Raw genomic sequence first — 19,315 nt, 5'->3', positions numbered from 1 at the left:
TGGGGGCGATTCACAAGGAGTGGACTGCTGCTGGAGTCATTGCTTCACACCACACACAGACATATCCAGGACATGGGCTACAAGTGTCAAATTCCTTGTGTCAAGCCACTCATGACCAATAGACAACGCCAGAAGCGTCTTACCTGGGCCAAGGAGAAAAAGATCTGGACTGTTGCTCAGTGATCCAAGGTGTTTTTTTAAGATGAAAGTAAATTTCCATCTGGATTTCCCTGAATCCCACAATCCACTGTGCTGCACCGGATGTTCGCCGACCACCATTTTAGAACACCAAAGTGATACTGCTCGATCCAGGATGCAGCTGCGATCCCAACCGCCACTGGGATCCCAGCTGCCGCTCGGATCCAGGCCACTGCTGCAATCCCGAACGCTGCTGTGATCCAGACTGCCGGTGGGATCCCAGCTGCCGCTGCGATCCCGGCCGCTGCTTGGATCCCAGCCGCTGCTCGGATCCCAGCTGACGCTCGGATCCAGGCCGCCACTGTGATCACGAGGCTGTGAAAGGGGTGTAACGAGGGGGCATAATGAGAGGGGTGTAAAGAAGCTGGTATAATGAGAGGGTGTAATGAGGGGGTGTAATGAGAGGGTGTAATAAAGGGGAAGTAATGAAAGGGATGCCACGCCGGACCCCCGCCAGGACTCACCGCCTGACTACATGCGCCGAATCCCGCCGCTGCCTGCCCACCCACCTCCGTGCAGTCACAGCCGGCAGGAAAGACCGCGGATTGAGGCCTGTGCTGGAGATTGGGTGCGGCCAACCTCTGGTGGCGCCGCACACCATCTCCAGCACAGGCCGCAAAACACTGTCTTTCCTGCCGGCTGTGAGAGGGGTGTAACGAGAGGGTGTAATGAGGGGGGAGTGTTATGAGCTCATTTTCTGCTCCACCAGTTGAGAGTTCCCCTTCCGTTCTCCCTCTGGTGGTGACAGGAGGTAGTGAGGTTGGTTTAACTGGTAGTGATCTGCCACCTGGTGAGGAGGATAATGATTGGATCTCTGGAGTATCAGACTGGATATAAGATAGCCGACACCCTATCCTGGTGCTGGTGATTCAGTCTGCTTCTCAGGTCTAGGACTCAGCTCTGTTCCAGTCTTCTCAAGATAAGTTTGTTTTTTGCTAATGTTCACACTTGCTCTTGTTGGTCTTTTCAGTTTTTTGTGTGGTCAGCCAGCCCGGCTGGGCTGTGCTGAATTTCCACTCTTATTTGCCAAATTGCCTTTTTTTTGTCCCTTATTAAATTGGCCTCTTTTTGCTCTGTCAGAATATTTCAGAGTGCTGATATAGTGGGAGAAGTCTAGTGACTTCAGGGTTAATTTTGCTATCAGTTGTGTTGGACATTTTGTAGGGTTTTTTGGCAGACTGCAGACAGTGTCTTTCCTTTCCTGTCCTTTCTAGTTAGTTTGGCCCCATCGTTTGCTCAGCCTATTTTCCTGCCTTTGTTTATGTTTTCATCATTTTTCACCATCAATACATGTGGGGGGCTGTCGCTTCTTTGGGGTCTGCTCTGGGGCAGTTAGTTTTCCTCTTTTCCTGCTTTAGGCTTATTTAGGTCTCCGGTTGTGACGAGGCGTCTAGGACCACCGTAGGAACACTCCACGACTGCTGCTAGTTGCGTGTTAGGATCAGGGGTCTGCAGTCTGCATAGTTACCAACCTCTTTGGTTTTCTGAGACTTAGCTTGTGTTGTTTTTTGTTTCCTCCTCGGCTACCCGTTCATAACAGGGGAGTAAGGAGGATTCCACCGCTGGACCCCCGCCAGGACCCACCGCCTGACTATACGTGCCGGATCCTGCAGCTGCCTGCCCACCCACCTCCGTGCAGTCGGCAGGAAAGACCGCGGCTTGAGGCCTGTGCTGGAGATTGGCTGCGGCCACCCTCTGGTGGCGCTGCACACCATCTCCAGCACAGGCCGCAAAACACTGTCTTTCCTGCCGGTTGTGACTGACGGAAGTGGGTGGGCCGCCACCCCAAGAACCACAAAAATGCCCCCATCATGATGTTACTGCCCTCCCGATGCGATAGCATCAGGCACACATCTAGTAATGTAATAACTGATAACAAGCATGGATTCATAAAAAATAGGTTGTGTCTAACCAACATGTTCAGTTTATGAGGAGGTAAATGCAAATCTGGATGTTTGTAATGCGGCTGATGTGATTTATCTGGACTCTATAAAAGGCATTTGATACTGTACCACATAATAGCCTTATACTGAACCTACAGAACCAAGGACTGGGGGAAACTACGCTGCTCAAAAAAATAAAGGGAACACTCGAATAACACATCCTAGATCTGAATGAATGAAATATTCTCATTGATTACTTTATTCTGTACAAAGTTGAATGTGCTGACAACAAAATCACACAAAAATCATCAATGGAAATCAAATTTATTAACCAACAGAGGCCTGGATTTGGAGTCACACACAAAATTAAAGTGGAATTTAATGTCCTTAAAACAAGTCAAAATGATGCTCAGTATTGTGTGTGGCCTCCACGTGCCTGTATGACCTCCCTACAACACCTGGGAATGCTCCTGATGAGGGGGCGGATGGTCTCCTGAGGGATCTCCTCCCAGACCTGGACTAAAGCATCTGCCAACTCCTGGACAGTCTGTGGTGCAACGTGACGTTGGTGGATGGAGCAAGACATGATGTCCCAGATGTGTTCAATCGGATTCAGGTCTGCGGAATGGGCGGGCCAGTCCATAGCTTCAATGCCTTCATCTTGCAGGAACTGTTGACACACTCCAGCCACATGAGGTCTGGTATTGTCCTGCATTAGGAGGAATCCAGGGCCAACCGCACCAGCATATGGTCTCACAAAGGGTCTGAGGATCTCATCTTGGTACCTAATGGCAGTCAGGCTACCTCTGGCGAGTACAGGGCTGTGCGGCCCTCCAAAGAAATGCCATCCCACACCATTACTGACCCACTGCCAAACCGGTCATGCTGAAGGATGTTGCAGGCAGCAAATGGCTCTCCACGGCGTCTCCAGACTCTGTCACATGTGCTCAGTGTGAACCTGCTTTCATTTGTAAAGAGCACAGGTCGCCAGTGGCAAATTTGCCAATCCTGGTGTTCTGTGGCAAATGCCAAGCGTCCTGCAGAGTGTTGGGCTGAGCACAACCCCCATCTGTGGACGTTGGACCCTCAGACCATCCTCATGGAGTCGGTTTCTAATCGTTTGTGCAGACACATGCACATTTGTGGCCTGCTGGAGGTCATTTTGCAGGGCCCTGGCAGTGCTCCTCCTGTTCCTCCTTGCACAAAGCCTGAGGTAGCGGTCCTGCTGCTGGGTTGTTGCCCTCCTACAGCCCCCTCCACATCTCCTGGAGTACTAGCCTGTCTCCTGGTAGCGCCTCCAGCCTCTGGATACTTCGCTGACAGACACAGCAAACTTTCTTGCCACAGCTCACATTGATGTGCCATCCTGGATGAGCTGCACTACCTGAGCCACTTGTGTGGGTTGTAGAGTCCGTCTAATTCTACCACGACTGTGAAAGCACAACCAACATTCAAAAGTGACCAAAACATCAACCAGAAAGCATTGGTACTGAAATGTGGTCTGTGGTCCCCACCTGCAGAACCACTCCTTTATTGAGGGTGTCTTGATAATTGCCAATAATTTCCATCTGTTGTCTGTTCCATTTGCACAACAGCATGTGAAATTGATTGTCAATCAGTGTTGCTTCCTAAGTTTGATTTACTTGGAGCTATATTCTGTATACCGCACTATAATGTTCACAGGGACACAGAGCGACGCATTTCGATCGCAAGAGCAATCTTTATCAAAGTTGCTATCCTTAGGACATACACGTTTATAGGAAAACTAAGCTAATTACACACCTGAAACTTGTCACATGATGTATAAATAAGGTCCTGACAGAGGCGTTCATGAAAAAGAGACAGAAAAACAGAAAAACAAGTGAATGAATAAAATTATAACAGAACAATATACCTAAGTGCATAATGATATTATTAAAACAAAGCTGATGATTGCTATTAACCCCTTCACCCCCAAGGGTGGTTTGCATGTTCATGACCGAGCCAATTTTTACAATTCTGACCACTGTCCCTTTATGAGGTTATAACTCTGGAACGCTTCAACGGATATAGGCGATTCTGAGATTGTTTTCTAGTGACATATTGTACTTCACTTTAGTGGTAAAAAATTTTCACTATAACTTGCTTTTATTTATGAAAAAAACAGAAATATGGCGAAAATTTTGCAATTTTCAAACTTTGAATTTGTATGCCCTTAAAACAGAGAAATATGTGACACAAAATAGTTACTAAATAACATTTCCCACATGTCTACTTTACATCAGCACAATTTGGGAAACAACATTTTTTTTTGTTAGGAAGTTATAAGGGTTAAAATTTGACCAGCGATTTCTAATTTTTACAACAAAACTTACAAAACCATTTTTTTTAGGGACCGCCTCACATTTGAAGTCACTTTGAGGGGTCTATATGGCAGAAAATACCCAAAAGTGACACCATTCTAAAAACTGCACCCCTGAAGCTACTCAAAACCACATTCAAGAAGATTATTAACCCTTCAGGTGCTTCACAGGAGCAGAAGCAACGTGGAAGGAAAAAATGAACATTTAACTTTTTAGTCACAAAAATAATATTTTAGCAACAATTTTTTTATTTTCCCAAGGGTAACAGGAGAAATTGGACCCCAAAAGTTGTTGTCAAATTTGTTCTGAGTACGCTGATACCCAATATGTGGGGGGGAACCACTGTTTGGGCACATGGCAGGGCTCAGAAGGGAAGGAGCCCCGTTTGACTTTTTCAACCTAAAATTGGCTGGAATTGAGATCGGACGCCATGTCGCGTTTGACGAGCGTCTGATGTGCCTAAACAGTGGAAACCCCCCACAAGTGACCCCATTTTGGAAACTAGACCCCCTAAGGAACTTATCAAGATGTGTGGTGACCACTTTGAACCCCCATGGGCTTCACAGAAGTTTATAACACCCGGGCGTGAAAATAAAAAATCATATTTTTTCCACAAACATGATCATTTAGTCCCCAATATTTTGTTTTCCCAAGGGTAACAGGAGAAATTGGACTCCAAAGGTTGTTGTCAAATTTGTCCTGAGTACGCTGATACCCAATATGTGGGGGGGAACCACTGTTTGGGCACATGGCAGGGCTCAGAAGGGAAGGAGCCCCGTTTAACTTTTTCAACCTAAAATTGGCTGGAATTGAGATCGGACGCCATGTCGCATTTGACGAGCGTCTGATGTGCCTAAACAGTGGAAACCCCCCACAAGTGACCCCATTTTGGAAACTAGACCCCCTAAGGAACTTATCTAGATGTGTGGTGACCACTTTGAACCCCCAAGGGCTTCACAGAAGTTTATAACACCCGGGCGTGAAAATAAAAAATCATATTTTTTCCACAAACATGATCATTTAGTCCCCAATATTTTGTTTTCCCAAGGGTAACAAGAGAAATTGGACTCCAAAGGTTGTTGTCAAATTTGTCTTGAGTATGCTGATACCCAATATGTGGGGGGAACCACTGTTTGGGCACATGGCAGGGCTCAGAAGGGAAGGAGCCCTGTTTGACTTTTTCAACCTAAAATCGGCTGGAATTGAGATCGGACGCCATGTCACGTTTGACGAGCGTCTGATGTGCCTAAACAGTGGAAACCCCCCACAAGTGACCCCATTTTGGAAACTAGACCCCCTAAGGAACTTATCTAGATGTGTGGTGAGCACTTTGAACCCCCATGTGTTTCACTAAAGATTATAATGCCCAGGCGTGAAAATATAAAATCCTGTTTTGTTCCCACATAAATGATCATTTAGTCCCCAATTTTTAATTTTCCCAAGAGTAACAGGAGAAATTGGACCCCAAAAGTTGTTGTCCAATTTGTCCTGAGTACCCTGATACCCCACATGTGGGAGAAAACTACTGTTTGGGCACACGTCAGGGCTCGAAAGGGAAGTAATGACGTTTTGGAAAGCAGACTTTGATGGAATGGTCTGCGGGCGTCATGTTCCATTTGCAGAGCCCTTGATGTTCCTAAACAGTAGAAACCCCCAAGTGACCCCATTTTGGAAACTAGACCCCCTAAGGAACTTATCTAGATGTGTGGTGAGCACTTTGAATCCCCAAGTGTTTCACTAAAGATTATAATGCCCAGGCGTGAAAATATAAAATCCTGTTTTGTTCCCACATAAATGATCATTTAGTCCCCAATTTTTAATTTTCCCAAGAGTAACAGGAGAAATTGGACCCCAAAAGTTGTTGTCCAATTTGTCCTGAGTACCCTGATACCCCACATGTGGGAGAAAACTACTGTTTGGGCACACGTCAGGGCTCGAAAGGGAAGTAATGACGTTTTGGAAAGCAGACTTTGATGGAATGGTCTGCGGGCGTCATGTTCCATTTGCAGAGCCCTTGATGTTCCTAAACAGTAGAAACCCCCAAGTGACCCCATTTTGGAAACTAGACCCCCTAAGGAACTTATCTAGATGTGTGGTGAGCACTTTGAACCCCCAAGTGTTTCACTAAAGATTATAATGCCCAGGCGTGAAAATATAAAATCCTGTTTTGTTCCCACATAAATGATCATTTAGTCCCCAATTTTTAATTTTCCCAAGAGTAACAGGAGAAATTGGACCCCAAAAGTTGTTGTCCAATTTGTCCTGAGTACCCTGATACCCCACATGTGGGAGAAAACTACTGTTTGGGCACACGTCAGGGCTCGAAAGGGAAGTAATGATGTTTTGGAATGCAGACTTTGATGGTCTGCTGGCGTCATGTTCCATTTGCAGAGTCCCTGATGTGCCTAAACAGGAAAAAAACCCACATATGACATCATTTTGGATACTAGACCCCCAAAGAACAAATCTAGATGTGCCCCCAACTAATCTAATGTAAATTAGTAGTGCATGGACGTGTGGTACAATTTGAAGCAATCCTTCATGCACAGGCCAGGTTTTTCGGGGCAGGTGTCGCATTGATAAGTGGTGTCCCTGCGTATTCCTTTTTTGTAACACACTCGACACCTTTTTTGTGGCTTACCTTTTCTTGGGGTTGGCGGGACCACCCCCGGAAAGTGCTGACCTGGGACAATACGAGCACCTTCAGTACCAGAAGTACTGGGGCCCGCTCCTTCCTGAGCGCCAAACATCAGGGCCTTAACCACTACCTCCTGGAAATGAAGGTATGCCGTATCGCTGGGGCATGCACATTGTGGCAGCAGGAATGCGTTGAGCATTGCCATTTGGACGATGTGCACGGCCAGCTTTTTGTACCACACCTTGGCCTTCCTCAATGCATTGTACAGTTGGAGGAGTTGATCGGAGAGATCAACTCCCCCCATGTTTTTGTTGTACCCCACTACACATGTCGGTTTGAGGACCTGTGTAGAGGTACCCCGTACAGTGCAGAGGGTACTGCCATCACCGTGTATGGTGGTCAAGAGATGGACATCTCTCTTGTCCTTGTACTTGACCACCAGCAGGTGGTCGCTACATTGGGCTCTGCTCTCACCTTTTCGGAGCATCTGCCCAAGTAGCGTCTTCGGGAGGCCTCTCTGATTTTTGCGGACAGCACCGCAGGCTGCGGTACGTCGCTCAGAGAGGGATTTGTAGAGTGGGATGCTGGTATAAAAGTTATCAGTGTAGAGGTGATAACCTTTATCCAGCAGTGGGTGCACCAAATCCCACACAATTTTCCCACTCACTCCCAGGAAAGGAGGACACTCAGGGGGTTCAATCCGGGTGTCCTTCCCTTCGTAAACTCTAAACTTGTGGGTGTACCCTGAGGTACTCTCACACAACTTATAGAGTTTGATTCCGTACCTGGCCCTCTTACTAGGCAGGTATTGACGGAATTGCAGCCTTCCCTTGAAGTGAACCAAGGACTCATCCACGCAGATGTCCCTTTGGGGCACGTACACTTCAGCAAACTTTTTGTTGAAGTGTTCGATGACCGGCCGAACTTTGAACAGACGGTCAAAGTTGGGGTCATCTTGTGCGGGACACTCTGCATTATCAGTATAATGCAGAAACTTGTGGATGGCCTCAAAACGCGTCCGGGCCATGACCATTCGGAACACTGGAGTGTTGTATAAAATATCAACACTCCAATATTGCCGAATTTCCGGCTTCTTCAGTATCCCCATATGGAGGACCAGGCCCCAAAACTGCGTCATTTCAACTGCGTCTACAGGAGACCAGTTTGAAAATGTTGAACGCGGGTTTTGCTCCAAAAATTGACGAGCGTACAAATTAGTTTGCTCCACCATGAGGTTAACAAAATCCTCAGAGAAAAAGACTTTGAAAAAGTCAATTTCTGTGAGGCCGGTGGTGTCAAACTTGATTCCTGATTCTGCCACAAAATCAGGAATCAGTGGCTCGTAATTTTCGGGGGGTGAGGTCCATACGGGGAGCACTGGGTCAGCTGTGGGCATGGTGGGCGCTGCCTCATCTTCTGCCCTGGAGCGTCTGCGTGGCGGTTCCGCAGGACCCGAGGAGGAAGATGAGGAGGGGGAAGAGGAAGAAGAAGAGGATGAAGAATCCGAAAAATAAAGAAAAGTCGGATCGCCATCCAAATCCCTATCAGTGTCGGAGGCAAGTAAAGCATATGCCTCCTCCACTGAATAGCGCTGTTGGGATGAATTTGATGACATTTTTGTGTAAATATGGTGCTTGGGTATACACTTTATTGAAAACTGTATGTGTACGTGAGGGGGGAGTGATTGGTGTAAACTTTCTGTAAAGAAAAAGCTGTGGAAAAAAGTCTAAAACAGCAGGCCCTAGCTGATAAGTGTCACTTATCAAAACTAGGCTGCTGGATGTGCGCACGGGGTGGCGCAAGGGGGGGGTGGGAAAAAAAAAAAAAAAAAAAGGGAAAACGGCAGGCACAAACTCTGATAAGTGAACTGTGTCACTTATCCAAGTTTCGCAGCTGCGGGATGTGTGTACGGAGGGGCTATGGAAAAAAAGTGAGCTCGAGTGTTGATCGGTGAACTGCGTCACCAATCAACGCTCGGCGGCTGCGCACGAAGGTGGCGCAAAAGTGGGGTGGAGGGGGGTAAAAATAGGGGGAAGGGGGATGGGGGATTGGGGTGGATGAAGAGAGATTGGGCAGGGATCAACAGTTAGGGTTGTAGTTAGGTGGCACAAAGGGGGGTGAAAAAAATGAAAAACGGCAGGCACAAGCTTGGATAAGTGACGTGTGTCACTTATCCAACTTTTGCGGCTGCGGGATGGGTGTACGGAAGTGGCGCAAAGGGGGCTAAGGAAAAAAAGCGAGCTCGAGTGTTGATCGGTGAACTGCGTCACCGATCAACGCTCGCCGGCTGCGCACGGAGGTGGCGCAAAAGTGGGGTGGAGGGGGGTAAAAGGGGGGTGAAGGGGGGTAAGAGGGGGGGTGGAGCAGGGGATGGGGGGATGAAGATAGATTGGGGGGTTGAAGATAGATTGGGGGGGTGAAGATAGATTGGGCAGGGGATCAGGGATCAATTAGCACTTACAGTTGTAGTTTTCTTTCTTCTGCAGGGATTGTGATGCTACAAGCTGTGGCACCACAATACCCAGCACAGGAGCTCTTGCTGCGTCTGACCTCTCTGCAGGAATCCTCAGCTAGAGTGAGGACCCCTGCAGACAGGTCAGACAGGTCAGAGGCAGGTCAGGGGGCAGGTCACAGAGCTGTCACATCGCTGCTGTGACCTGTCATTGGTGGGATCGAATGATTACATCGATCCCACCAATCCCTGATCTGCCTGGTGACCATGGCAACTGCCTAGAATCGGAGCTCACAGCTCCGATTACTAGGCAGGTCATGCCCAGGTCACTAGCAGAGCACAGAGCGGTCACATGGTGACCGCAGCTGTGCCCTGTGGTTGGCGCGATCGCCGATCTAATCGATCGCGCCAGCCAACTCCTGCAACTCCTCGCGCCAATCCGGGTGCTTTTTGCCGGATGGCTGAAACAATGAGAAACGCTGCGATTGGCTGTTCAGAATTGAACAGCCAATCACAGCGCTCTGGATGCCGGGGGGCGGGATCGCAGCCCGGGATGCCGACGCCATCTTTTGTAAGGTGAGATGGCGTCGGAATTTTAGTGCGATCACCGCGACTTTAGTCGCGGTATCGCATTAAAGGGCCCGACGTACTATCCCGTCCACGGTCATACGGGCCCGGGTACCGTGGACGGGATAGTACGTCGGATGTCAGGAAGGGGTTAATAGTGAAACATAATTTCATTGTGTCTGTTTAACCAATTTGGAGACCTGGTGCCTACGTTGTCAATCCAATAGACTTCACGAGTCAGTAAGCGGCGTCTAGTATCGCCACCCCGCAAAGGGTTACTAACCTGTTCCAGTCCGAAAACCCGAAGAGAAAAAATACATGAAGGTTTGTGTATAAAGTGTTTGGCCACTGAAGAGATATTAGGATTACTATTAGTACTCGTAGTATTATTGATGTAATTTAGGTGTTCAGCAATGCGAGTTTTCAGATTCCTTGATGTACATCCTACAGATGCTAAACTGCATGCAACACAATCAATTTTGTAAATAACCTGATTTTTGTTACAGCTGATGAATTCTTTTATAGAAAATTTCTGAGTATTATCATAATTATAAAAGAACTTGGTATTGATAATTGACTTGCCAGTTTTACAATTTGTAGTACCGCATTTGTAGTTTCCCTTAATATCCAGCAGCCACATTCCTTGCGGCGTTTTGGATAGAACCATGCCAGGGGAGAGCATGTTCCCCGAAGTAGGGCTCCTCCTGCAACTACATTACATCCTGATTTCAAAATAGAATCCAGGATGGGATCTTCATGAAGTATTGGCAAAAACTCATTAATAATGCGCCTGATTTGATAACATTGAGGGTTATATTGATGACATAAAAATGGTTTGTTATCCAAGGAATTCACTTTTTTCTTCTAGAGCGGTGATCACACTGAGGAGAGATTAATTGCTCATGATTTTTGAATGATACCACATTTAAAGCCCTATTAAACATCCAATTGGGGTAATTTCTTTGTTTTTTAAGTTTTCTGCATGGTTGATTCCTCATCCATATTTTTGTTGTCACTGCAGTTTCTTTTAAATCTAGTAAATTCCCCTACGGGGATGGACCTGATTGTGTGCTTGGCGTGACTTTTGCTAGCATGTAGAATCATGTTTTCAATTATTGGTTTAGAATAGACTTGTGTCAAAATCTTTTCATTATGTACACCGACAAGTTTCAAATCTAAAAATGAAATTTGGTGATTGTCAATAACATGTGTGAATCTAAGATTCAGACTGTTAGAATTAAGATAATTAATGAAATCTGGTATGGCAGATACATCCCCCCCCTCCAAATGATGAGGGTATCATCGATGTATCTGCCATACCAGACCATCGAAGACATAAATAGATTGAAGACAGATGACAAATAATTAAACTCAGGATTCAGGCCTCTCATATGATGGGAGGGTGGAAAAGTTGGGCTTGTTTAGCTTAGAAAAAAAGACGCCTCAGAGGAGATCTCAATTACATGTATATATATGTGTAATCAGTACAGAGGACAGCGCATGACTTATTCATTCTGAGGACCATACTAAGGACCAGGGGGCACTCATTACTGGTGGAAGAAAGGCGATTCCGGCAGCTAAACAGGAAAGGGTTCTTTACAGTTAGAGCAGTCAGACTGTAGAATGCCGACCATAAGAGGTAGTAATGGCCGACACTGACAGCTTTTATACAAGGGCCGGATGATTTCCTCAGTACACATAACATTGCAGGTTACAGATAATTTAGTGATAAAATGAACAATTGGTGGAGAAAGGTTGAACTTGATGGACCGGGGTCTTTTTTCACCCTATATAACTATGTAGGATGAAAGTAGCACTGTAGAGGGCACGACTGACACATTTCAGACAGCGACGGTCCACAATGCTACTTTCATTTTTCTACCACTCCACGCAATCCATCTCATGCTGATGAAGGTCCAGGTATAAGACTGAAACATTATTATTCTGGAGCTATTAAATTGTTTGAATACATTTCATCCGTTCATCCCATCCTATCTCAGTGGCGCATTTTACATCCATATACTATTTAGCTCTAGTATAGGAATTCCAATTTAATTGATAGTACAGACTGGATCACTATGCGCCATTCTTTGATTCTGTTGAAACCACATGAACAGGCCTTCTCAAGGGAACGTCACACCGGTGCTACTTTGAGATTACGGTGTGGGGTGCCATAAAGTGTGGCACTCGGACCCCCATTAATAACCCCGCTGATAGCGGCCGAGGCTGTAAATTAGGGGATTTCTGCGTGTGATGCTCAAACTAAAGACTGAATAAATCAAAAGGTTTTGAAAAATTTGTTTCCATGTCTTGAACCATTTGCAGATCAGTAACACGTCTTCATTTTCATTATTCCACGACTTTTACTTCTTGGTGTTGTAATTTCAATATTGAGGAGCCTAGTTTTATTCACTAAAGAACATACTCTAGAATAATGCTGCACCTCGAAGGTCCAATTAATGCATCAATGAAAAATTTGTAACCGGGTCCTCAATGTTCATTGGCTATCTATACTATGGGTTGATTCATATAGGGAAAATGGAGCTTTCGGGTTCCTTTAGGTCCAAGGGACAGACAGAAACACATAAAGTTACATTCATACTCAGTGGTCCACCTCAGCCACCCACACAGATGGACACACATTAGACCTGGTCTTCACCCGTCTCTGCTCTCTTTCTAACTTCACCACCTCCCCTCTCCCTCTATCTGACCATCATCTACTCAATTTCTCATCCCTGTCCTCCTCACCTGGCACCCATGTCCAGCAATACGCACACCCCCGCAGAAACCTCATACACCTAGACACCCACGCGCTCTCTGACTCTATTCTACCACTGGCATCCATATCCTCACTCCATGACACAGACGGTGCCACTGCTTTCTACAATACCACTCTCGCATCAGCTATTGACGCGGTTGCCCCTCTCGTTCATGGCAGAATGCGACGTACCAACAGACAACCCTGGCACAATAACACCACTAAAAAGCTACGGCAAGTGTCCAGGATTGCAGAGCGGCGCTGGAAGAAAACAAATTCGCAAGATGACTTCACCACATTCAAACAGGCAACACTTGATTTCAAACCTCTGCTAAACAGGCCTACTTCACAACCCTCGTATCTTCTCTATCTTACCACCCAAAACAGTTATTCAAAGCTTTTAACTCCCTCCTCCGCCCACCACTGCCTCCTCCAACCTCCCTCTTCTCTGCCGAGGACTTTGCCACACACTTCAAAAATAAGATTGGCCAAACAATGCAAGTCTTCATCACTCAACCACCACAACCCCTTTGTATACCAGACCAATGCCCAAACCCCATAACCTCACTCTCCAACATCACTGAAGGGGAGTTTAATCGTCTCTTCTCCAAATCGCACCTCACAACCTGTGCACTCGACCCCATCCCATCCCACCTCCTCTCCAACCTCACCACCACACTTATCCCATCCCTAACCCACCTCTTCAACCAATCACTAACGTCCGGTACCTTCCCTTCTGCTTTCAAGCATGCCTATCCTTAAAAAGAAAACCCTCGACCCAACCACTATGTCCAGCTATCGCCCAATATCATTGCTTCCATTCGCTTCCAAACTCCTGGAACAGCACGTCCACACTGAACTTTCCTCCCACCTATCATCTAACTTGCTCTTTGACAATCTACAATCTGGTTTCCGCCCCCATCACTCCACTGAGACAGCCCTAACCAAACGTGCCTTGTTAGTTGACTTAGGGTAAGAAACCAAGCCAGAAACTCCATTTACACACATTTTGGGGTGTTTGCCCCTCATCAGTGCAAAGCAGCAGATCCGATTTGGCTAGGTGAGAGGTCTCTGTCTTAGGATGTAACTATCAGTAGAGCAGAGTTTGCAGTTGCACTTAGTCCCTAAGTGACCTCCATTTAACTGACCTTTGCTGTTTTTTTTTTTTTTTTAAGTGTTCACCACCTCAGAAAATCCCTTTTTCTTAGAAGGATGCCGCCATAATCTGATGAAATTTATTTGCTGCTGGCACCTTCTGTTCAATTTACCTACAGTGCCCCCACAGGAAAAGTGTAGTATTACATAAATCAAAGAGTGTTCTTTATAATATCCAATGTGTCGGCTCCTCCAAAGATGGTTCTATTTTTTTTTTTTAAGTTATATGGGTATGTTTAGGTTACTGACATTGGACCTGATTTATTATAGCATTTGCGACTCTTTTGTCTAGTTTTCAGTATTTTTTTTTTTGCAATTTTTAAATTTGTGCCTTTTTTTTACATTCTATTCAATATGTGGTTCTCTGACGGGTTTCCACATTTTTACTGCAGATTCATTGAGACTTTTAAAAATTCACAATCCATTGACACTATTGTCCTCCAGAGAACATAAGGAATGATTTGACCTAAGCCTGAAATTTTTGCCCAAAGTTTTGTGACATTTAAGAGGAAAATGAAACTTCTTGAGCTAAAAAGTCACAAAAAATAAAAGATAAAAAGACAAAAACAAAGCAGCTTTGATTTCGCAAAAAGTTCATAATAAACCACATTTGCCATTTTCAAGAATTTGCAATAGAAAAAAAGAAAATTAATACCACAAGACGAAAAAAGAAAAGCGACTTAAACCCCCCCCCATGAGGGATGAACCTACAATTGTGGCCAAAAGTATTGACACCCCTGCAATTCTGTCAGATAATACTCAGTTTCTTCCTGAAAATGATTGCAAACACAAATTCTTTGGTATTATTATCTTCATTTAATTTGTCTTAAATTAAAAAACACAAAAGAGAATGAAGCAAAAAGCAAAACATTGTTCATTTCACACAAAACTCCAAAAATGGGCCAGACAAAAGTATTGGCACCCTCAGCCTAATACTTGGTTGCACAACCTTTAGCCAAAATAACTGCGACCAACCGCTTCCGGTAACCATCAATGAGTTTCTTACAATGCTCTGCTGGAATTTTAGACCATTCTTCTTTGGCAAACTGCTCCAGGTCCCTGATATTAGAAGGGTGCCTTCTCCAAACTGCCATTTTTAGATCTCTCCACAGGTGTTCTATGGGATTCAGGTCTGGACTCATTGCTGGCCACCTTAGAAGTCTCCAGTGCTTTCTCTCAAACCATTTTCTAGTGCTTTTTGAAGTGTGTTTTGGGTCATTGTCCTGCTGGAAGACCCATGACCTCTGAGGGAGACCCAGCTTTCTCTGGGCCCTACATTATGCTGCAAAATTTGTTGGTAGTCTTCAGACTTCTATCATGAATGTATATCCCCTAAAATTGGTACTTTATTAATAATAAAAAACCACTAGTGTGGTCATACACCAAAAGAAAACGTGACAAATACACAACAAAAGAAAAAGGTGTTCAAACAGGTTTATCAACCTTGGTCGCATGTTCACACTGCCAGTTTTTGATGCGATTATATACTGTGATTCTCAATTACGCATCTGATGTAAAATGCGCTTATGGGTACAATATTGGATACTCCTGTGGGGATCCGGAGTGTGAGAAATACCGGAGTGGACGCTCTGGTCACTTAAATAAAAGACTTCAATGTGACGGCCACGAATTATATGTGACACAATGAGAGTGGGGATATAATGTTACAAACCTAACATATACATCTGACGGCGTTAACGTGAGACGCGCTGATTCCAATGGGCGAGAAGGGAGCATGTGTGGTGTGTGTACTGCATGTCAAACACGGAAGTTAGAATCGGCCTCAGCCATTGGAGAGCGCGGTGGGACTGTTTGTCTGGAGGTATCTGATTGGTAGTGCATTCTGAGACCGCGGGGATGCCGTAAGATTGATATGAGACGCGCTGATCCCAGTGGGGGAGAGGGGAGCATGCGCGGTGTGTGCGCTGCACGACAAACCCGGAAGTTGGAGTTGTCCTCAGCCATTGGAGAGCGAGGTGAGACCGCTTGTCTTGAGATATCTGATTGGTGGTTCAGGGGTAATGTCTAATAGAGGCATCCTGAGACCGCGGGGACGCCATGTCACGTGAGTGGGTGTAACATATACGCCTTATGGCGGCGGTTATAAAAAGAGGAGTTGAGCTGAGCATCATTTGATATTGCACCTTGTATGGGACACATAATATCGTACTATCTGTCCTCCTGATGAGCCTAAGCAGGCGAAACGCGTTGAGGCGTTAACCAATTGATGGCAGGTGGCAGGTGACACAAGATGAGTATCGCTGTTGCAATTTTGTGTACATTACTCATGGATGGGAATAGTAAATGCTCCATTAGTTATGCCAGATTGTAACGGGGCATTAAAGATATGCTAATTAATGAGATGCCAGTGAACTAAGCCGCTGGTGATGTTGAAGGTGGATTTCTGTTTGCATCAGTATATTAGTATCTTTATGTGAGGCTGGGGTATCACTGAATGAACTACATGGATTTGGTGATTAATCTCGTTAGCATTATTATATATGCATTCCATCGATACATTATATTATCTGATTGAAATCTCATGTGGAGTAGCTTTATGCAGGATAATTCCCATATGTACCACCAGATGCCAAGTGTGTTCTACTATTGCTTTTAATCCTTGTGGGACACAGGATCCTCTTTAGAGCAGTTATATCTCTGTCTAGCATTAGGGGTCCCCTCAGCTATCGGGTAGAGGGTGTCATTAGCGGCTGCAGGGTATATCAGGGCCCCTAAGGATAGCCATCGTTGAGTGGGGGCGCCACAACGTTCCCCCCTAGGGTGCCAACCTCCGCGGCCAGGCAGGTACAAGCTCAGAATTATCAGGGATTCCTAGTTGTCCCAAATGTGGGTTTTCTGTTTGAACACCTTTTTCTTTTGTTGTGTATTTGTCACGTTTTCTTTTGGTGTATGACCACACTAGTGGTTTTTTTTTATTAATAAAGTACCAATTTTAGGGGATATACATTCATGATAATATTCTAAACCCTTCTTGTATTAATAATTGAGATTGTAGTCTTCAGACTTCATAATGCCATGCACACGGTCAAGCAGTCCAGTGCCAGAGGCAGCAAAACAAGCCCAAAACATCAGGGAACCTCCGCCATGTTTGACTGTAGGGACCGTGTTCTTTTCTTTGAATGCCTCTTTTTTTCTCCTGTAAACTCTATGTTGATGCCTTTGCCCGAAAAGTTCTACTTTTGTATCATCTGACCAGAGAACATTCTTCCAAAACGTTTTAGGCTTTTTCAGGTAAGTTTTGGCAAACTCCAGCCTGGCATTTTTATGTCTCGGGGTAAGAAGTGGGGTCTTCCTGGGTCTCCTACCATACAGTCCCTTTTCATTCAGACGCTGATGGATAGTACGGGTTGATATTGTTATACCCTCGGACTGCAGGGCAGCTTGAACTTGTTTGGATGTTAGTCGATGTTCTTTATCCAACATCCACACAAACTTGCGTTGAAATCTCTTGTCAATTTTTCTTTTCCGTCCACATCTAGGGAGGTTAGCCACAGTGCCGTGGGCTTTAAACTTCTTGATGACACGGCACATGGTAGACACAGGAACATTCAGGTCTTTGGAGATGGACTTGTAGCCTTGAGATTGCTCATGCTTCCTCACAATTTGGTTTCTCAAGTCCTCAGACAGTTCTTTGGTCTTCTTTCTTTTCTCCATGCTCAATGTGGTACACACAAGGACACAGGACAGAGGTTGAGTCAACTTTAATCCATGTCAACTGGCTGCAAGTGTGATTTAGTTATTGCCAACACCTGTTAGGTGCCACAGGTAAGTTACAGGTGCTGTTAATTACACAAATTAGAGAAGCATCACATGATTTTTCGAACAGTGCCAATACTTTTGTCCACCCTCTTTGTTATGTTTGGTGTGGAATTATATCCAATTTGGCTTTAGGACAATTCTCTTTGTGTTTTTTCATTTAAGACAAATTAAATGAAGATAATAATACCAAAGAATTTGTGTTTGCAATCATTTTCAGGAAGAAACTGAGTATTATCTGACAAAATTGCAGGGGTGTCAATAATTTTGGCCACATCTGTAACCCTTGGACTTGTCCTTTTGTAAATCTTTATAGATTTTAGTAGCTGTTAGAGTGATGTCAGTATCTTTACTTAAAATAAAATCAGCTTTCAGCTTTGCAAGCACAAAAGGACACGACGTAAAGGTGCCACTGTCGTCGTGCCATCAATAAACACAACGGCGCAACATAAAATAAACGGATAAGACGTAATGGATTTAGAAGAATGTCTTTTAGCCCTTTCCAATATACTTCACAATCTTTCTGATTTATCAAAGGTCAGTAACATTTACACAAATCCACTCCGTTTTCTACAAGACTTCCTTCTGCTTCAGAGGACAAATACTTTTCAGATTTTTTAGAGCCACCGTAGACGTGAACAGTAATTCATAGGAAGAAGTAATAATAGCTTTACAGTACCCAGCACGAACATAATTACTGCGACAGACAAGGACAAGCGAAATGTCAGTTATAAAAATACTCCATCCTGAATCATTCATAGATACTCTTACATATAGGGGGCAGTATTATAGTAGTTATATTCTTGTACATGGGGGCAGTATTATAGTAGTTATATTCTTGTACATAGGGGCAATATTATACTAGTTATATTCTTGTACATAGGGGGCAGTATTATAGTAGTTATATTCTTGTACATAGTGGCAGTATTATAGTAGTTATATTCTTGTACATAGGAGCAGTATTATAGTAGTTATATTCTTGTACATAGGGGGCAGTATTATAGTAGTTATATTCTTGTACATAGGGGGCAGTATTATAGTAGTTATATTCTTGTACATCGGGGCAGTATTATAGTAGTTATATTCTTGTACATAGGGGGAAGTATTATAGTAGTTATATTCTTGTACATAGGAGCAGTATTATAGTAGTTATATTCTTGTACATAGGAGCAGTATTATAGTAGTTATATTCTTGTACATAGGAGCAGTATTATAGTAGTTATATTCTTGTATATAGGAGCAGTATTATAGTAGTTATATTCTTGTACATAGGAGCAGTATTATAGTAGTTATATTCTTGTACATAGGAGCAGTATTATAGTAGTTATATTCTTGTAAATAGGGGCAGTATTATATTAGTTATATTCTTGTACATAGGAGCAGTATTATAGTAGTTATATTTTTGTACATAGTGGCAGTATTATAGTAGTTATGTTCTTGTACATAGGGACAGTATTATAGTAATTTTCTTGCACATAGGGGACAGTATTATAGTAGTTATATTCTTGTACATAGGAGCAGTATTATAGTAGTTATATTTTTGTA

General features: G+C 44.5%; 1 long non-coding RNA gene across 2 annotated transcripts in view; it reads right to left on the bottom strand.

Annotated features, from left to right (window-relative positions):
* The window catches only part of LOC141095758 (uncharacterized), a 146,152-nt gene that overhangs the window by 117,077 nt on the left and 9,760 nt on the right, over positions 1–19,315 (bottom strand). Inside the window, exon 2 of one of the 2 annotated variants that reach the window (XR_012233468.1) lies at positions 3,864–3,896. The exons of the other annotated variant lie outside the window; for it this stretch is intronic. This is a non-coding gene — a long non-coding RNA (uncharacterized lncRNA). The remainder of the gene's footprint in view (positions 1–3,863; positions 3,897–19,315) is intronic. 2 annotated transcript variants of the gene reach the window in all.

This window comes from Dendrobates tinctorius, unplaced genomic scaffold, assembly GCF_039654945.1.
Source record: "Dendrobates tinctorius isolate UK_male_01 unplaced genomic scaffold, ASM3965494v1 ptg000070l, whole genome shotgun sequence".
NCBI classification, from domain to species: Eukaryota; Metazoa; Chordata; class Amphibia; order Anura; family Dendrobatidae; genus Dendrobates; species Dendrobates tinctorius.
The sequence above is the reverse complement of the archived record's forward strand: the minus strand, read 5'-3'. Positions and strand labels throughout refer to the sequence as shown.